Source organism: Rhinolophus ferrumequinum, chromosome 14 (assembly GCF_004115265.2).
Source record: "Rhinolophus ferrumequinum isolate MPI-CBG mRhiFer1 chromosome 14, mRhiFer1_v1.p, whole genome shotgun sequence".
Lineage (NCBI taxonomy): Eukaryota > Metazoa > Chordata > Mammalia > Chiroptera > Rhinolophidae > Rhinolophus > Rhinolophus ferrumequinum.
This window is the reverse complement of record NC_046297.1, coordinates 2898620-2917619: the sequence shown is the minus strand read 5'-3', so window position 1 is coordinate 2917619 and position 19000 is coordinate 2898620. Positions and strand designations below refer to the sequence as shown.

At 42.2% G+C, this 19000-nt stretch overlaps 1 protein-coding gene across 10 annotated transcripts in view; it reads left to right on the top strand.

The window, feature by feature from the left end:
• Positions 1-19000, top strand: part of RALYL (RALY RNA binding protein like) — a 499528-nt gene that overhangs the window by 44321 nt on the left and 436207 nt on the right. For 2 of the 10 annotated variants that reach the window (XM_033126902.1, XM_033126905.1), the window contains one exon: positions 7987-8063. The exons of the other annotated variants lie outside the window; for them this stretch is intronic. The gene's annotated coding sequence lies outside the window, so the exon portion shown is untranslated. The remainder of the gene's footprint in view (positions 1-7986; positions 8064-19000) is intronic. 10 annotated transcript variants of the gene reach the window in all.

Below are 19000 nucleotides of genomic sequence, written 5' to 3'. Positions count from 1 at the left end.
CTCACAGTTCTGCAATTTAGGCAGGAATAACAGGAAAAAAACAGTCTGCCAGCCTTTCAGTTATACACAGAAAATAAATGGGGGAATCCAGACTATCCTTGCTTTGCATCAATTTATAACTCTTAAAAAGGACGCTCACATTGAAACAGGCCCCCTGTGCATTGTCATGTCCAATGAATATATTTTATTAAAGCTTTTTTGAAAATATAAACAATTTTTTATGCTTCTGATTACTGAACTAATAAATTGCAATTATATGAGTAATCACAATCGTCATGATCGATAAGGTACGTGTAGCTTCATTCCTCCCTTAGTATGCATAGGGGATCCATTATGTACCTAAGAGGGAAATGTAGGATCACCAATTTGCATGCTGGGTGCTGAGATCGCCGACTGGGACCAGTGTGGTTGGCTGCACCAGGCCAGGAGACACCTTTTCAGGATATTCAAAGGAGACTGGCCTGGTCTAGGCTTACAGTTTGAGGAACGATTCAAGAGTTCGTGGGGGTAATTAACATAAAGATTAATCAGGAGTGGTCCCTACTCAGCAATCATGAAGCCTGGGCCAAGCAGTCTGCTGGTAGGCGAGCAGCGCCATGCCTCCCTGGGGCCAACACCAGATGGTTCCTTCTGAACACACCCGGGAGCTTCTGGTTGTCAGAATTCGGACATCATCAGTGGTCACTCTGGGACCATTATCCCCAGTGATAACAGCAATGATTGGATCCTCTCTTCTCTTGCCGTTAATAGATGCTTTCACCAAGTTCTTAGTCCTTGTGTGTTGGCCTCCAAAACTTTCTCTCCTGGTTGTAGATTGGCCCTGTGAAGCTGCACGTGGAAAAAAATTCTTCCTCTCACCTCTTCCGACATTATAGGAGATTTTGAGTTGAGAATTAATAGAGAAGAGGGGAAGGAATTATCACTTTGTATTCATGTCTCTCTTTTTATATATTTGTTTATTTCATAGTCAGGGAGGGACTATTTCTTGAACAAAAGTACTCATTCATTGTGATAAAAGGGAGACTATGAACAATGATTAACTTTACAGACATTGAGATGGCTCAATATAAACATAGTAAGAAAGGAGGTACTAAAAATGCCTGATATTACCAAATTGAGAAGAATAGCTGGAATTTGAGAAATTAAAAAGTTACTTATGTTCTTCCTTTGCCCAACTAGAATTCACTACAGTTAACAGGTACAGTTAACACCCGTGTTAATTTGACACCCGTGAGGATTTCTCTAAATTTTGCAATGAGACAGAAGTGGTAGAAGAGATTGCATAAGAATATATTCCCCATTATCTGAGATTTGCATCCAGGAGGACAAACCATAGTCGAACTCTCATTTAAGCATTTTCCTTTAAGATTCTGGCAACTTAAATTTTATCAATAAGCTATTAAAATGTATAACTTTATCAACACATTTCTGAGACACTAAGTGAATGTTCAACTTTATTTTTACAATTCTAATTTTAAAGGTCAAGAGGCAATGACTTGAGAAAGTGATAAAAGGTGAACGCAGAATCCTGTACTCTTAAAATTGATAAAGAGTTGAGTATTCTGTATTTCATTGTAAGCTAAACTGAGTTCTAGAAAATCAAAGGATGCCCTTAGGTTGTTTCAAAGCCATACCCGAGCTTAGGCTCCTGGATATCTTAGAGACTGTATTTCCACTATGCTCCTTACACATTTAGAAGAAGATTCTGAGTCTTGAAAAAATGTTTCCCAGAGACAGAAAATATGAAAAATAGTATAACCTGGGTAATTTATTATTTTTAGTACAAACTTTTTCATCATTTATACACACATAACAGATACAATACAATACTGATGCTAATCCAATAACAGGAAACTGTAAAAAGCTAATTCTTTTACAGTAAGGAAAATGTTTTGAAAACGAGCCCGAAATTTTATAAAACTATTTGTCCAGAACTGATTTTATTCTTATTTTAAATTAGTTTATTACAAAGGGCAATGTCTTGCTTCATTAAACAGCTAAGGTAATACGGAAAGGAAACTGAAAATCAATTTACCTGCTTATATACTCTTTAATTTTAGGGAAACGGGCATTTTGGCACTCGAAAAATTGAATATTACGATAGTCAAATAGCAGTTAACATCTTTTTTTGGAATTAAAAAAATAATTTCTTCTTGAACTCCCAATTTCAGATAAGCAAGTGAGCAGTTGTTACAAAGGAGAACTTCAGGTGTGTCCTGTCTTCATGTTTCATACATAATCTGTTTAATTTATATGCAAATTTAGTGTGGTGATGTTATGTTCCAGTTTTTCCTATTAGCCCAGAGATATAATGGCTATTTTTGATATTATTATGGAACAAATTTTGCTTAGTATATTAAACATAGGATATTGTAAGATAGAAACATAGAATTATATGGATTTTGCTTAGACAAAATGGAAACAAGTTGAATACACACAGTTGAATTGCTTGAAGAAAATCATATGAAAAATTTAATATTGTAGTCAATGTTCATTTTCCTTAGTGTCAAAGGTGATTTGTTTCAAACAGTCTGTCATGTGCTTTCTTAGAGACTTTTACTACATATTTATCTTCAAGTTAACAGCAGAATAAGGTGTAATTAGTAGAAAACAGAGTACCGAGTAGCCTGGTTTCTACTCCTTACCTTAGTATATTAGGAGGTACCTATTCTAAAGCTCTACTTTGGAGCAGTAGCTCCTCTTCTACTTGTACTCAGGCTTTAGGATCTCAGGTATGTTTTATACTTTCTTCACAAAGCCATTTGCTCGATTCTGCAATACCAAATATAGTCTTAAAGCTCTACAAGGAGTCCTGTTGAAAGAGTGTTTACAGTGGCAACATGACAGGTAAGGAAGATCTAGGTAACGTTTACATGTCATTGTCCCTGGCATGTCTTTCTTATTTCACCACACTCGTAAAAATGTAGATGAGGACGACATAATTTTCTTTATAGAACTGGGAAAATGGAAGCAGGAACATTTACATGAAGAGTTTGCTCTCCTGCACTGTTGGTGGGAATGTAAATGGGTGCAGAATGTGGTATACACGCACACACACACACACACACACACACACACACACACACACCATGGAATTTTATTCAGCCAAGAGAAAGAAGGAAATCCTGCCATTTGTGACAACATGGATGGACACTGGGGGTGTTATGCTAAGTGACCTAAGTCAGACAGAGAAAGACAAATATCATCTGATCCCTCTTATATGTGGAATCTAAAAGAGAAGAACGCTTAGAAACTCAGAGAGTAGAGGGTTGGGAGGTGAATTGGGAAATCTCTCACACGCTTTCTGGCCAGGTAAAGTAGACTTTATTTCTGGATAATGTAAAGTAATATTTCTCTCTCTTACATCATTGATTCAGAAAAGCATGTTCCAAAATACAGCACTCTATTGTTTCTCCACTTTAGCCCAATCCGCAGTATCTTTGGGAGGATTAATACTCTTGAATGGATGACAATACTGTTGCTCATTCTTCTGTAACCAGGGAAACCAAGTCGTCCCAACTTATCCAGGATTTGACTGGTTTCAGCACCTCAAGTGTCATGTCCTGGGGACACCCACAATTCCAGGCACACTGGAAGTGTCGGTCACTTTATTTGCAACCTATGCCAACTTTAATTAAACATAAAATTCCAAACTTTCCAGAGATTCTGCCACTTCCAGTGGACCATGTTTGTTTTCACTCCATTGAAAATTGTTTATTCTTTTAATATCAACATTGGCCAAGTTGATTTTATCTTTTGTTTATGTTTTGAAATCAATGAACTATGTGTTTTGTATTCAAGATACAAGATTAATACATCATATTGAATACTCCTATTCAAATCGTGGATATCTTTCCAACCCAGGCAATGGGGATGCTTGCCTAGCCTGCCCTCAAGTGACATAGATGGAAAAATACAAATGGAAGGGATGGAAAGGTGAATTTGGTCCCTATGAGGGTTGATTTTATTGTCAGCTGGACTGGACTAAGGGATGCCAAGCTGGCAGGTAAAACATCATTTCTGGGTGTGTCTGAGAGGGTGTTTGGGAAGAGATTAGCATTTGAGTGGGTGAACTAAGCGAAGCAGATGGCCCTCCCCAGTGCGGGTGGCCCACACCCAGTCTGTTGAGGGCCTGGGTAGAACAGAAACGCTGAGGAAGTGAGTGCCAGTTCACTCTCTGTAGGAGCCCCAACATGTGTTTGCTCCTGTCCTTGGACTTCAGTGCTTCCTGGTGTGGGGACAGAGTCCCAGAGAGCAGTTTCCAGGCTCTTGGCCTCACGTGGAAAGATGCTGGCTCCAGTAGTAGATGGCCGTCAGCTGTAATCAGATGGCCATCAGCTGTTGCCGGGTAGCCATTAGCCACTAATACAACTGCTGTGGCTATGCTGGCAAGGGGGTTGGTTGGTTGGTTGGTTGGTTGTCAGAGAAGCGGACGGCAGATTGCGAATCGTGTGACTCTTGATTCCCTTGTCTCCAAGCCAGCCGCCAGCGAGAATTTAATGGTATGACTCCCCTACCTATGGCTCCGTGGGTGTTCCTTTTTGGCCTCACCATGTCCTATGTTCTTGTGCGGTGAGCGGGACCAGAGACCTGCATTTTATATATATATATATATATATACATATATATATATATATATATATATATATATATATATATATATAGTGTGTGTGTGTGTGTGTGTGTGTGTGTTGATTCTGTTTCTTTGTAGATCTCTAACTATTATAATCTTTTAAATGAGTTGTTCTAGAAAAGTCTGTGGGGGTCTCCAGGCCCTGTCATGAGTGAAGCCCTTGCGCCTTTGAAACTGGTACATGCCCTGGGGCAGGGGGAGAGATGGGTAAATTCTCCTTTATTTGGGTCTAGCCTGTGTCTTTCCTAGGGTTCCACCTACCGTTGGCTTTTGAAAAGGTAACCTGAGTTCTGGAATATCAGCACAGATGACGCCTTGAACAACACAGGGAGTTAGGGGTGCCGAGCCACACACAGTCGAAAATCCGCATGTAACTTTTGACTCCCCGAAACTTAACTACGGTTGTCCCTCAGCATCCGCGGATTCATCCAACCGCGGGTGGAAAATGGTATTTCGGTTGGGAATCTGTGGCTGGGAATGGGAAGATACTGTTTTTGACCGGCGGTGTGTTGAATCTGCGGATATGAATCCCACGCCAGGTGCATTTACTTAAAAACATCCGGGTATCTAGTGGGCCCACTGACTTCAAACCTGTGCTGTCAGAGGGTTGTCTGGACTCGAGGAATTCTGAAGTCCGTCAGCTGAATGAAATGAAAAAGCGAAGGTACATCGATTTTGTGTCACGAGAGGTGGCAGCCTCAACTGAAAGTCTTAGTTGTTTTTGAAACTTAGTGCAAAAGTTACTGAGGGAGTGAGTGCCTTGTAAGGTGCCGTTCTGGAATGCAGGGGACGTGACAGCCATTTGCCACGTGACAGCGGTCCACCGGGGGCCGGAGCTGCCATGTTTTCTGTGCCCGTCTTTGCCTCATACAATCGCCTCCATGGGTCTAGGCAGGAGTGGAGCCGTGTGCACGAGTACGTGCGGGTTTTGCTCTGAATGTGTGCTCTTCCACAAGGCAGGACTTTTCTCATTTCTAAGAAGGATTTTTACCCCCAGCAGAACCCTGTGTTTTGACCTGTAACGTATTCATCAAGGCAGGGTGCATTCTCCACGTGAACAGCAGGTCAAGGGCTACCTGTGTGATGGGGGCAGGGGGGCACGCACATTAAAAGACAGGCTCTGACAGAGAACCGTTTAGTCCTCGTGGCTCTCCTTGATGTCCCCATCTTGTCCTCATTCTTAGAAACATGGAACCTTCATAAAACCGTGGTAGAGAAAGAGAACTGGACTCGGGTGGCAGGAAGTGACCTGAATCGGGGAAATACTACTGATGGTGTAACTTTCAGCGAGCGATCTGACTTCTGCGTCTCGATTAACTCTCCTTACTCTAAAGGACTGAATTGTTGATTTCATTTGTAGACCGCTAGAGGTGGTAGGTGTCATCATAATCCTCCCCACTTTCCAAAGTAGGAACCTCAAGTGCACAGGTTAATTTGCCCAGTTGGATAGCATGTGAGCCTAGAACTGAAGCAGGTTGCCGCCCTCATAGCTTTTAACATAACCTCCCCCTCTACCTTCTGTACCTGGCTAATAGTCCCGCGTACGATTCTTGGAGGATTAAATGAGGTAATGTCTGAATAAAGTAGGCACTTACTAAATGGGTTTTGACTTTGAGTGTAAACTTTTGGGAAGCAGAGATTTAAAAAAAGAGTTCTTTTTGTTGTTGTTGTTGTTTTATAACGAAAAACAGTTTGGTTCTTGATAAAATAAAGAAAACTTTGTTGGAAAAATATCATGTGAGCAACCTGGCCAGTAACGGTGATTGGAACGCATTCAGGTGACTGGTGGAACCCCACTTGCAGCCTGAATTACTTTATGGAGCATTAGGTCAAGATGATTGGCTTTTCTAATTATAGATGGAAATTTATGCAGGATTTCATTGTCTTTTTCTTATTTCAATTCCAATTACCAAAGACTATGCCTAGAGTTAAAGGGTCACACTTAGAGCAGTGACACTTGGAAGAAATGAAGACCCACTTAATTATTCAATGGGACCACCAAATGCCAAGAACAGCCATAAAATGCTAAAAGTTCATAGCAGACAAATCTTTTGGTGTTGTAGATTTTCATCAGCTTCGTCACGGAGATACTAGCACATTTCTTCCAATACCAGGTCAGACACTGCATCACGCCTGGTTGGTGGTCAGTTATTGGCTGGCTAGGTGGGAGTCCAGGGCAGAAGGTAATACCTCGGGTTATAGCCGAAGCATCTCTTCTCTGTGTGATTCCATAGCTTTCAGTCTGGACAGACGCGTTTCCCGAGTTTGCATTGGCTTGATTTCCCCAGTCCAAATTTAAAAGAGGAGGAAATATTTGCTAAGGATACAGGTTTGTGGATATTTGAAGCTCATTTATTATTTGGGGACCAACATATTTTGTGACAAACATTTTTTAATGAATCATCATTTCTAGATGTAACTCGAAGGATAAAGCTGCCTTTAACAAATTGAATAGCAACTGGGGAGGAGGGGGAGGTTTAGAGGACAAACGTTTTGGAACATTGAGGTTAGAGGCCTTATTGGGTGTCTGTGTAAAATTTCTGCAAGGCAACCAGACATACAGTTCTGGAACTTAGAGGAGAGGTAGTGATTCTAAACGTCGGTTTGAAAATCACCAGCTGCTTTGGTGCCTCACGTATGGGAGCTGAGGTAGACTCAAATGTCGTTTACTGGATTTTCAAGAAGGTGGAGAATCGTGGTGTGATTTGCTTATGGCTGTTTTTCACTATTTTTGAAATCAGTGATTTTGATGAGCACATAGAAGGTGGGCGGGTGTGTCAGGATTTCAGGTATCATCAAAATGAGCCTAATTAATGTACTAGATGAAAAAAATGAGAATTCAGTTACTTTCATTTGACTTGAATTGGTGTCTAAACACCAAATGAAAATTTAGAAGAATAATTATTGAATTTTACCTTTAGGTTGAAATACTAAATACAGAAAGGATGGCAAAGCCAGGCTTTACAAGGCTTAGTGTGAAGATAGAGTAGGGATTTTTCCTGTACACAAGTGGCTACTTCCTTCTGCAACTCCGCTTCCCTCCTCTCTCCCACCCAAATAAACGAGTTGCAGTATTGGAGTGTCTCAACAAAAGACATTCTCTGTAAAATCTGTGTCTGGGAATTGGTTTATTGTTTCTGTCACCCCTTCCTGATTCTTCTACACATTCAGAAAAGTGATCCCAGTCTGACTAGGTGACTAGTGAATGTGTAAATTATGTAAAGTTATGCAAAACCTGTTTAAGAAATGTTCACCAAGGGGCTACTGGGAACATCTTAGCTACCTGCAAGTGTTTGAGGGGTTGTTACTGTTTCTCTTTCCCCACAAATTTCCTTTTTTTTATATTTCCCCAGAAACTTATTCTCATAATCGCCTTTCAAGACTCAGTTCTAGAAACACCTTGTCCATGGGGACCTGCCTGATGCTTCAGGTGGGTGTCCACTCCTTCTTTGTGTCCTTGTGTCTCTGTCCCACCCTTATAGTTTCACCACATTAAAGGGCCATTGGCTTATTGACACGTGTGCTGGTCTCCACTAGTCTGTGAGGGTCGTGAGAGCACAGAACTCATCTCACCAATGCACCGTTCATGTCTGAAGCCCAAGTTCAATGTCGGACAATGTGCTTTTGTACTGAATTGCACTAGAGAGAGAATAGAAATGTCCCCTGGTGCTCTGGGGGGAAAAATAGGGCCAAAGGGCAAAAGTGACAAGGACACAGATGATTTAAGCTCATGACTAATAATTAGCGCTGTCTGCAAACGAAATGACCTGCCTGTACGACATAGGTCAAGCACAAGGTGACAGCATAGGGAGGAGAGGTCGCCCAGCCTGACCTCTAAACGCCCCTCCCACCGCTGTGTCCTCTGCCTCACATGTTCCTCACGTGTCATTAACTGCCCTCCTGGGTAGCCTTCAGAAGTACTTTCACATATATTATCTCATTTATTTGTACAACTTTCCCGTGATGGATGTAGGACAGGTATTATCACTCTAATTGTTCAGCAAAATGAGGCATGAAGACGTTAGCAGCTTGAACAGAGAGACTCCCTCCGTCAGCAGGAAATGTGAGGCCAGACGATCATCCTCATGGTGGTTTTGTGTTTTTATTTTTTTAGAGAGAGAATATCTGAAATGATCCGGTTTGGGTACATAGTCATTCAGCTACTCATGTTTTGACCTGCTTATCCTTTGACACATGCTGAATGTTTTAAAAATGATCAAACAACTGTTCGTCTTTCTCAGTCCACTTTTAACTGTCCTACTGTGTTTCCCCAAAAATAAGACCTAGCTGGACAATGAGCTCTAATCTGTCTTTTGGAGCAAAAATTAATATAAGACCCAGTCTTATTTTACTGTAAGATCGGGTATAATATAATATAATATAATATAATATAATATAATACAAAATACAAGACTGAGTCTTATATTAATTTTTGCTCCAAAAGACGCATTAGAGCTGATTGTCAGGCTAGGTTTATTTTCGGGGAAACAGGGTATTTACTAGTGGTTCTGAACAGCTAGGACACAAACAGAAAGACCTGAAACATAAAACAGTGCAGAGGAAGCAGTGACAACATGCCACATGTTGCAAAGGTCTGGGCGGGGACGAAGTGTACCTTTGAGCACACACACTGCGCCCCGTGGCAGGACCCCAAGGCGGGAGCCTGGGCTGGTGCAGGTGGGTGATCAGATCTGGCGGACACATCTGGCTGCATCTAGCTTCCCTGGGAAGGCTAGATGTGGAGAGGAGTCTTTCCAGGTTGTATTCAGTGCCTACGTGTTATGCATTTCATTTTGTGAGGTTCTCTGGGTTCTTAGTCTGGTGGCTACCAAGACGGGCTGTGCTGAAAGTGAGATTTTTCCAGATGCAAGGTTGAGGCTGTATGAGGAATGTAAAGTGGTCATTTCAGTTCCCTGTTTCTGTGTAACCAGCCACCCAAAAAGATAGTGGCTTCACACAATAGCAGTTCTGTTTCCTTGTGCCTCTGTGTATTGACTGTCCCTCTGCTGGTCCCTGCTGTGACCACTCACTGAGCTGCATTCGGTGGGTGGTTGAGCTGGGCTTTCAGCCCTGCACCCTTGGTTTTCCCCACGTGTGGCCTGCAGGGTGGTCCGCAGGCTCCGAGGAAGTCCAGGAATGGCACTTCCCATGGAAGGAATAGCGGCTTCATTGTGTTGATCAGAGCAGCTCACAGGCCAGCGCAGACGAAAGGAGTGGAGAACTGACTGCACCTGTTGGTGGTGGGAACCATGAAAAGGGTAGTAAGGCAGGTGGCTGGTGGCCGTAGTGGGCGACCATACTGCATGCAGCCTGTTACAGTGACCAGCCAGGAATGTAGTGACATGCAGACGGGGGCGTGAGCTCTGGAATTGCTCATCTGTGAAGATCACAATCACCTAAAAGTGATACAGATGACACTTCTCTCTACATCCAGTAAAAGCCCTGACAGTCCCCATTCTTTCTGAGTAACCATTGATCCAGTCATTTATGATGATGCTTTTTCCATCTGTTTAGCTTTTTTTTTTTTCTTTTTTTGTAATTTCGGGGTCTGATAAACACTTTTGGAAATACAGCAGATGATCATTTGGGGATCGCCAATTCTTATCATTCATATATTGACTATGTAACGGTGTTGCCTTAAGATAGTTTAATTATGTGTAACTATTATTCAGTCCCAATAGCTTCTGTGTAACCCCAATAGACTCACTGATTATTACTGTAATGCATTACTTAGTTTTGTGATTGATTATTGAATTTTATTATTCAATAAAATTATTATTGAATATTTCTTATTGAGATAGAATTGGATTAATTTTAAATAGAATTTTAAATCAGATTCTTCAGTAAATATCTGACTTGTTTCCAAGTTATCTCAGCAAAATCCTGAGTCATATTTGATTTCCTTTACCACTTATTGATCAGTAGATAACAGAAACTGCAATTCTTTCTCTGTACTATTTTGAAACCTGAAAATGTGGCTCTACAATCAGTCCAAATTGTTTGGCCCTTTTCTTTCTTTTCTTTTCTTTTCTTTCCTTTTTTTTTTTTTTTCCCTTCCATGAAGTCTACATGAACTCCTTAATTTTCTATGCATTTGATATTTGGAAATTTTATTTTTAACATACTTTTTACTGCTTTGTCTATAACATGGCATTAATATAGCCATCTTAGTGATTTTAAGTTATATAGATTGCTGTTTCAAAGTTCATTGCATCAGTTCAGGTTTTTGTAAGTTTAAAAAATAAAATCAATATATGTTTATAAATTAATTGACTGGAAATAGATTTCACATAATAAAGCAGGAGATTTTATGTCATCATTTAGTAAACGTAAAGCTATATTTTAAAAATCTTTCTATTTCATCACTAACATACTTGGAATATTTTCATGGCAGTAAAGTCAGTTCTTTTCTATGGATAGAAATTTGCATGACACCAGTGACTGTAGAAGTCATGGTTCCAGATCAAAAGTTTTTGATAAGGTCTTCTGTTTGTAGATGTTATTAATTTCAGTGTTTCAAATCTAGGCTTCTGATTTTACATTTCATTTCATCAACTGTGTTCTTTCACTGGTGGAAAAATGTAGTGTACTTTTGTAATGGAGGCTTTTATATGCATAAGAATGTTCTGATTCACACTGGAGACTCAAAATGATATTCCCAGTTTACTTACGAGCTGAGAGTATTTACAAATCTAAACTGAAAAAGTCTTTTAAAGTGTGTATCAAATTTTTTATAATTTATTTTCCAGGTGACAGGCACAAAATAATAAATATTGAACAATATCTGAATCTGATTCTTGAGCAATTCTGTAAATAAAAAGTAAATAAAACTATAGTTTATTTGCTCCTATAACTATGATTTAGAATGAAAAATCATACATTTAAATATAATTAAACAAATCATCTTATCCTGTTCTGTAAAGTAACTACCATAAATTATTTTTATGGATTTTTGAATTGATAATGAGAAAAAGTTTCTAAGTTCTTAAGTGAATTTAATAGAATGTTCTAGAACTATAGTTTTCCAACCTATTGGTGATCTATTAATGGGTCATCAAATCAGGTTTTTTAGGTTAAACTCAGCATTTTTAAAACAGTGGAATAGAATTGAGTAAAATCGAGTAAATAGAAAATAGAGTATATAGGCACAGAATAAAGAGTAGATGTTTCGTGAAAGCTTTGTTTCAGTTTTCTGTATTTATATGAGTATGTAGTTGATTACAGTGAAAATATGCCTCTAGCTGCATGGTAAAATCAGATTGAAAGTCACTTGTTCAGAAGCAACTTATTTACTCCTTCAACAACAAGTTTGTCTTACTATTGAACTGCTTTGAGTGTCTCCAACTGTATGAACCACAAATTGATGAACCACAAATTATTTTAAAGATGAGTTATTGTTAATCACAAAAAAAGTGTGAAATTTGGGTCTTACAAGTTTTAATTCCATGTTGGCCTCCTGTATTAAATGCTTATCTTTCATATTCAAATGCCTAGGACTCATCTATTGACTTACCTCTAAGTTTTCAATTCATTCTTCTTAACCATAGGACAATTGTCAGTCATTCCTGAAGTATTTTGACAGGAAACTTCCCATGGACAAGAGTAAATATATTGATTTACAGGACAGAAGAGTTGTAATATTAAGAAATAACAAGGTTCTATTAATTTTACATAAGCATGAACTGACCAGGTACTTTATCAAAATGAGATGATGTATATAAGAAATCTATGTGGTGCATAATGCCAGTTCTCCCATTCCACAGGCAAGTCAGATCACTAGTTTCATGTGTGTAGTTGTCAATCAAAGATTAATAGATTACTTTGGTGCTGAGGGCGGATGAGTTGTCTTTGGTAGTTGGCCATTCATATTCTGCGATGGTGCCTTGGTTTTCACCTTTTGCTGAGGCACCAAAGGTATGATTCCTCCTTCATGACTCTGGCCAGCATCTTAGTTGAGGAGACAAAGTAAATGCTCCTGCAGTTTGACCTTGAAGTCAAATGGTGTCCATTCTTATTTACCGCTGTGCTGTTATACCTTTGGGAGTCCCTTTCCAACACCTCAGAAGTATGGCTGAATGAGTGGAGGACTGAATACGTTAATTTAAATAATACAGGGGAAACTGTGGCATTGCTCATGAGTTTAATGTGCGTTTGAGAAAGGAAGTGCTCAGGTTGTTCTGAAGGAGATCAGACTACAGGTGGGTTTAGAGGATTGAAAGGGGGTGGTTCTGGGATGGGGGTGGGGAATGCCATGAGCCGAACTGCTGTCACGCACGCGATATGTCTGTAAAGCGTGTCCTTTCCTACCTCTTCTCTTCTAAAGGAAAGCAGCTTTCTCTGAGGCTCTGATGGGGGGGGGGGGGGCGTGGTAGGTGGAATAGCCGCGCTCTAACGTTGTCTCCTGCCAATCCTCAGAACCTGTGACTGTCACCTTACCCACAGAAGGGGCTTTGAGCATATGTTTAGGGGCGTAGACCTTGAGATGGGGAAGTAGTTTTGGACTCTGCAGTTTTGGACTCTACAAGTCCATAGAAGCAGGTCATTTTTCTGACGATGGTCAGAGAGAAATGCTTTGACAGAAGGAAAGAAAGATTCAAACCACGAGGGAGACTTAACCCGCCATGACTGGCTTTGAACCTGGAAGAAGGGGCCAAGAGGCAAGGAGTGTGGGTGGCCTCTAAACGCTGGAATTAGTCCTCAGCTGACAGCCTGGAAGTGACAGGGACCTCAGGTCTGCAATCACATGGAACTAGATTGTCAACAGCCTGAATGAGCTGGAGAGTGGGTCCTGTAGAGTCTCCGGGAAGGGATCTAGCCATGTGACACTTTATTGTTGGCCCTGCGAGACCTGTATGGGAGTTCTGGTACAGGAGGAGTTCTAACGTAACTGGTGTGATAAAACCAGTGAGTTTGTGGGAGCTTGTGACAGCTGCATGGACTAACACAGTGAAGGTATGTTTGGGAACACCACCTCACCCCTTTTTGCAGCTCTGCAACAGGAGTGAGGCCTGACCCACAGGCATCCAACCCACAGGCTAGCCAGGGGTCTTCAGACTCTAGGTCACACAGGGACACGTAACCTGTCCTGGCTCAGAAACAGACTTGGCCAACTAAATTCTCTCAGTGTCTTTCTCTGGCCTTTGTACTGGTAATTACAGACAGGAAAAAAGTTTATCGTTTGAGAAGTAAGCTTGGCTGAAACATCAGGAGGAGGTAAGACCGAGCTGAGGTCCATGATGGTCCAGGTGCAAGATGACATCATGGAGAGCAGGAAACGAGGTGCCACCAGGCGCTGGTTGTCAGGAGGGAGGGACGATTGAGGCAGGTATGCAGAAAACAGCAGAGACCTCCCAGTCCTGGATGCGGGGGTAGCGGGAGAGGGCCCGTACCGGTCCCAGTTCCTACTGTATTCTTCCAACAGACCTCTTTTTCCTGTAGCTCACTTAAGGGAGTCTGCTTTGTTTAAAACCCAACGAGCTGCAATAGAACATGAACAGGAGTAGTCATCAACAAAGCAGGTTTAAATGGTTTAATGTGGAGACTTCAGAATGAGGAAACTGGACCCAAAAGGGAGAAGGAAAAGAGACAGAAAGGTGGGAGGATGACCAACAAGGGCCAAGACCCCCTGTATGAAAGCACTTGGAGAAATTGCATTCGTGGTGGGTGCCTTGTCCCAGGCCAGTGTCCTTTTATAGGAAGAAAGTCTCTATTCTTTCTGTTCCTGGTGTCTTCAGTTTGAGGGTCTTGGTGGCTTCGTCAGTCAGTTGATGGTGCAGTAGCTGATGTTAGCGCTGCAGGTGGTTTTCATAGGTACCACCTCTTCCCTGGTGAAGCAGCCCTCTGCCAGCACCTGTCAATACTGGAGTTCTATCTTTGAATAGTGCCAGTTCTCGTGTTCAGCCTTTTCTCCCTTTCTCTTTCCTACAGTCCTAACCCTGGCCTGATCATGTATCTTCATTGCCAGCTGCATGAGGCTCCACTCCCTCATCCTTTCCATCTAGTCTCACCCAGATATAACCCCGCAACAATCCTTTCAGAACTTGAAATGGTTCCCTGACATTTATAGGCTCCTTGGGAGTACAGCTTTCAAGGTACTCTGCAGCCCAGTTCCAGCTTCCATTTATCATGCCTCGTGCCCCGTTATATTCCTACAGAAATGTCTTCACCAGCCAACTTGGCTCACTCCCAACCCCGTAAATATACCCTTTGGTGTGTGGCCAGGGTGTTTGCCCGCCACTCTCCTCTCACCTTTAGTGTACACCCTGGCACTCTTTTCCTGCTCAAACCCTAGTCCTTTTCATTGAGCACCTTTCAAACCAGGAAAGGCTTTGCCTCTGGAAGAGCCTGTGCTCCTATTCTTGTAACAACAGTGGAAAGGACACGTCCGAGCTCCAAGAGAACAAGACCACTGACAGCAGATTTCCTTCCCTCCCTACCAAATGCACCGTCAGATAATACTAGGATTTTTCCAGTATCACTTTCATCTGTAGTCCAGAGAATGACAATCTGTAAATATCAGACTATTCGAGACTTCAAAGCTGGGTCAACCAGCTCAGGCTAGCCTTCCGGCAAGGGGTGTTTTGACCCTTTGTGTTGCATGGCTTTCCCAGGGATGGAGATTGAGAGGTCCTGGTGAAATCAAATTACAGCCTCAGTAGGGAAATGCCAGTCCTTACAGTTGGTGCTGGGAACGGAGGGATCCCCGTTGCCCTAATCAGTGTGCGGGCACTTGTAGTGAGAGTGCACATAAGCAGGGGCTGGAAGCCGCAGATGTGCTCGTAGTCGCCCACTCAGCGTGGATCTGTGGGGTCTCACGTGGGAGGCCACAGGGTCTCGGCAATCCTAATAAAGGAGAAGGAGCATCATCCATCCCTTTCGTCTTCCACACAGGAGAGACAAACTGCCCCATGCTCACCATGAGAGGCAGGACCCGTTTGACTCTTTCCCCGAGATTCCTGCACAATATCCAGCTCTAATTCTAAATCCTTTGAGCTCCGGTTCCTAAAATTTCCTAAACCCTGAACCCTTGAATGAAGCCTGTCGTATCTAAAGCATGCGTTGGTGATTAATCAGAAGGACTAAGTTATCACTCAGTCCTTCACTCTTATTTAAATTGTATATCACGTTTTAGTTATGACCTACTTTTTGTCACACCTCCTTAACCAAATGATAAGATCCCTGAAGGTAGCCACCGTTCCTGATTTTTTCCTGTATCTCCAGAGACGCTCGCCCAGAGCTCTTATTCAGATAATATTTACTGGGTATTTATTACGAATCAGGCGTTCTTGTGGACACCCACATCTTGCCTATGTTCCATTCTTTTTCTCATCTCTAGAGTGCCGTTTAAACATATCTGTTAGCAACAAAGCAGACCCAGAACACTGCAGCCAAAACAATTATTGTTCCTTGAATGCTCACTGCCATCTTTGCAATGGATCCAGAATACCCTATAATACACCTAATTGGACCCAAATAGCCCAGTTCAGGCTCAACAATTGAGAGCCTGTTTGTCACCACCTCATAAACACGATGATGTTTATGCAAACACCATCGCTGCCGTTGAACTCAGAGCAGAGAGAGTTCCGAGAATGCTGACTATTCCAGGTTCGTATCAGGTGGTAGGCTACCCTGCTGCTGATTTGTTTTACTAGAGGCTTGTTACCAGGCTCAAATGTGCCATCTTTTCAGGTCATTAAAACATGGATAAAAAGCAAGATGGTTTCAGGGAGGATTAGAGGGAAAACTGTGAGGATCCCTGAGAATAACTTAATCCTTGACTGTGAACCATACGGCTAATCCTACATGAAATGAAGTGATCAGAAAAGGAGTACATCTTTTTTAGGAAATGCTTCAGGACATTCGCACTCTAGGAGACAAATAACCATGAGGGGTTCTTCAAATCGCTGTCATCATAAAGTGGTGACATTTCATTTATTTATAGCGGCTATTTAGAAGGCCAGCCATCGCCTGCCCTTTTCAGCCATACCATATACTTACAGATCGTAAGCACCTCCATACGAGGCGTCACTCTTAAAAGCAACCCGTCACCCGAGGTTCAGTGTCTGTAATATGTGAGTCTTTCACATCCTAACACATAGAAATGCATAATACAGAACTAAGCTCCAAAGGAAAAACAGGAAATCTCAAGGTGCGAGAAGTGCTATGGGAACCCGCAGGCAGAACAGTAAGCGAGGGTGATGCTGTGTCTCAGGGTGCATTGGCTTAATGCCCGGAGGGGGACAAGTGATGGGCTTACATGTGGCAGGGACCTAAAGCTGAGCCTCCTTCAGAAAGCCGGTTCCCCAGTGAAGGAGGCTTGGAACAGGCTCAGAGGAAGTAAAAGGGATTCTGGGGGACATTTCAGCCCCTACTTGGGCCCTGCGTGAATGTGCAGTCTGATTTAGTCTGACTGCAGGCCGTGGGGACCCCAGAGTGAAGGACAGGATACCCCTGGGGCCCGCAGAAGCAAACAGGAAGTAAACATACAGAAGAGAAGCCATCTTAGGACTCCTTTCACTGTGGGTCGTTCTGTCCAGTCCACCCGAGCAATAGTGTAGCAGACTGTCACTCGCAGTCACGTGCCATAGCCTCCTCCAGAAGAGGACAAACGGGATGGGTCCTTTGCTGTCTCAGATCTTAGTGAATCACCCCGTTAGCTTTGGCATGGACTTTCTCGTAAGGCACGAGCAGCGTATTAACAGGGAAGGGAGAAGAACGGCTTGAGTGTTAAGCAATCTGTCAGCATACAGAGTTAAATTAGGGACATTTTAAAAAGTCCTTAAAAAACTCTCACTACTACGCACAAAATCCAGAAGATGGAAGAGCACCCAGTAATTAGCGCTGGGCAGACATGGTGGAGTCGCATTGCATTTGCAAATGTAAGAAACCGCCAACCCCACTGCTTTCCAGGTGATTACTGTGACTTGGTAACTCTTTCTCTAAATGTTTTGGTCTTTCCAGAGCAAGATGGCATTCATACACTGTAAGGGAAAGATGACTACTGCATGGTGAGACTAGGAGCATATTGGTGAATACAGGTCAATTAAAAACCAATTAATTTGAAACGTATGGCTGGCAGCCACTCATGCCACAGCATGGTGGATGCTTTGGTAAGCAGTGGGTTATTCAGCAGAGATCTTACAGGCAGGAACCAACAAAAGTGGGGTTGCAGGTCCATCGTGATACAGATGGAGTCAGAGGCAGCTGTATTCTTTAGTCGCTATTGCATGATCTCTTCTTGTGACATATCTTATGAAATTGTGGTCTGAATTAAAACTACTTGTTTTGAATTTCCATCCTTTCCATTTCAATTCTATTATCTCAGTTCTGTAGGAATTATAAACCACATGTTGTTGAGGACAGGAAAATATAGCTCATTACGTTGAATTAATAGTTCAGACTGATTAGCAATGGCTGAGTAACAATATAAAAGGGATTTCAGTAACATATTTAATGTGTGCCGACAACTTAATTGTTATTTGAAGAAAGATCATCAATTCTGAGTGCTTGTGAGTCAATTCTATATTTATTTTTCCCAATTTTTGTAAATATTTGCTGGGAGAACTAGCTCTTAATACTTGAATCATAGAAATACATGTCCAGGTATATTGCTGGAAAAGTATAAAGAAAATAATAATGTGGGCATTTAATTGAAGCACACTTTCTTGATCGATGACCTTTTTAAATTACAGCAGAAATGTTTATCTCGGTCATTTCCAAACGTTCCTGAGGGTAAGGATGCAGGTAAATGAGTTTTGTGTTTTGTAATGTGCTGTGAACATGCCTTCGTCATAACCAGCACGTCACCATTTTTCCATATCCCGCTGTGTTGACAGCAGACCCCAGGCTGACACTGGCCTTTATCGCGTGACAGTGACAGTCCGTGAAGGCAGGGCTGGCCACTCCCAGTGAAGGCCCGAAGCATGACAGCCCAGCTCTTACCTCGTCAGGAGAGCAGACTGTCTGCTCGGTCTGCACATCTCAAGACCTCCTCTCTGATTTGCCTGGTGACCATCTGCAGGAGAGAGGAGACCGGCCCCTCCCTGGGGAGGAGGAAGTGGCACAAAGGACGGGCAGTGGGAGTGGGGACGTGGGAACCCATCCCGAAACAACAGGTGGCAGAGACGCTCTTGGAAAGGGTTTGCGTGGCTCACACAAGACGAAAGCAAACGTAGATTGGGTAGAGGTTTAGATTTCAAATTTTAAAAAATAAAGGGTAACATGTGAAAGCATAAGTCTTTAAAATAATTGTTCGGAGGAGAAAGGAGAGGACGCCAGCCCTGAAGAGCAGTAAAAGGGCGACGTTAGGAGTTTTCAGCTGACGACACGTGACATGACATCCACGCGTATGTGCATGTGTGTGTGTGT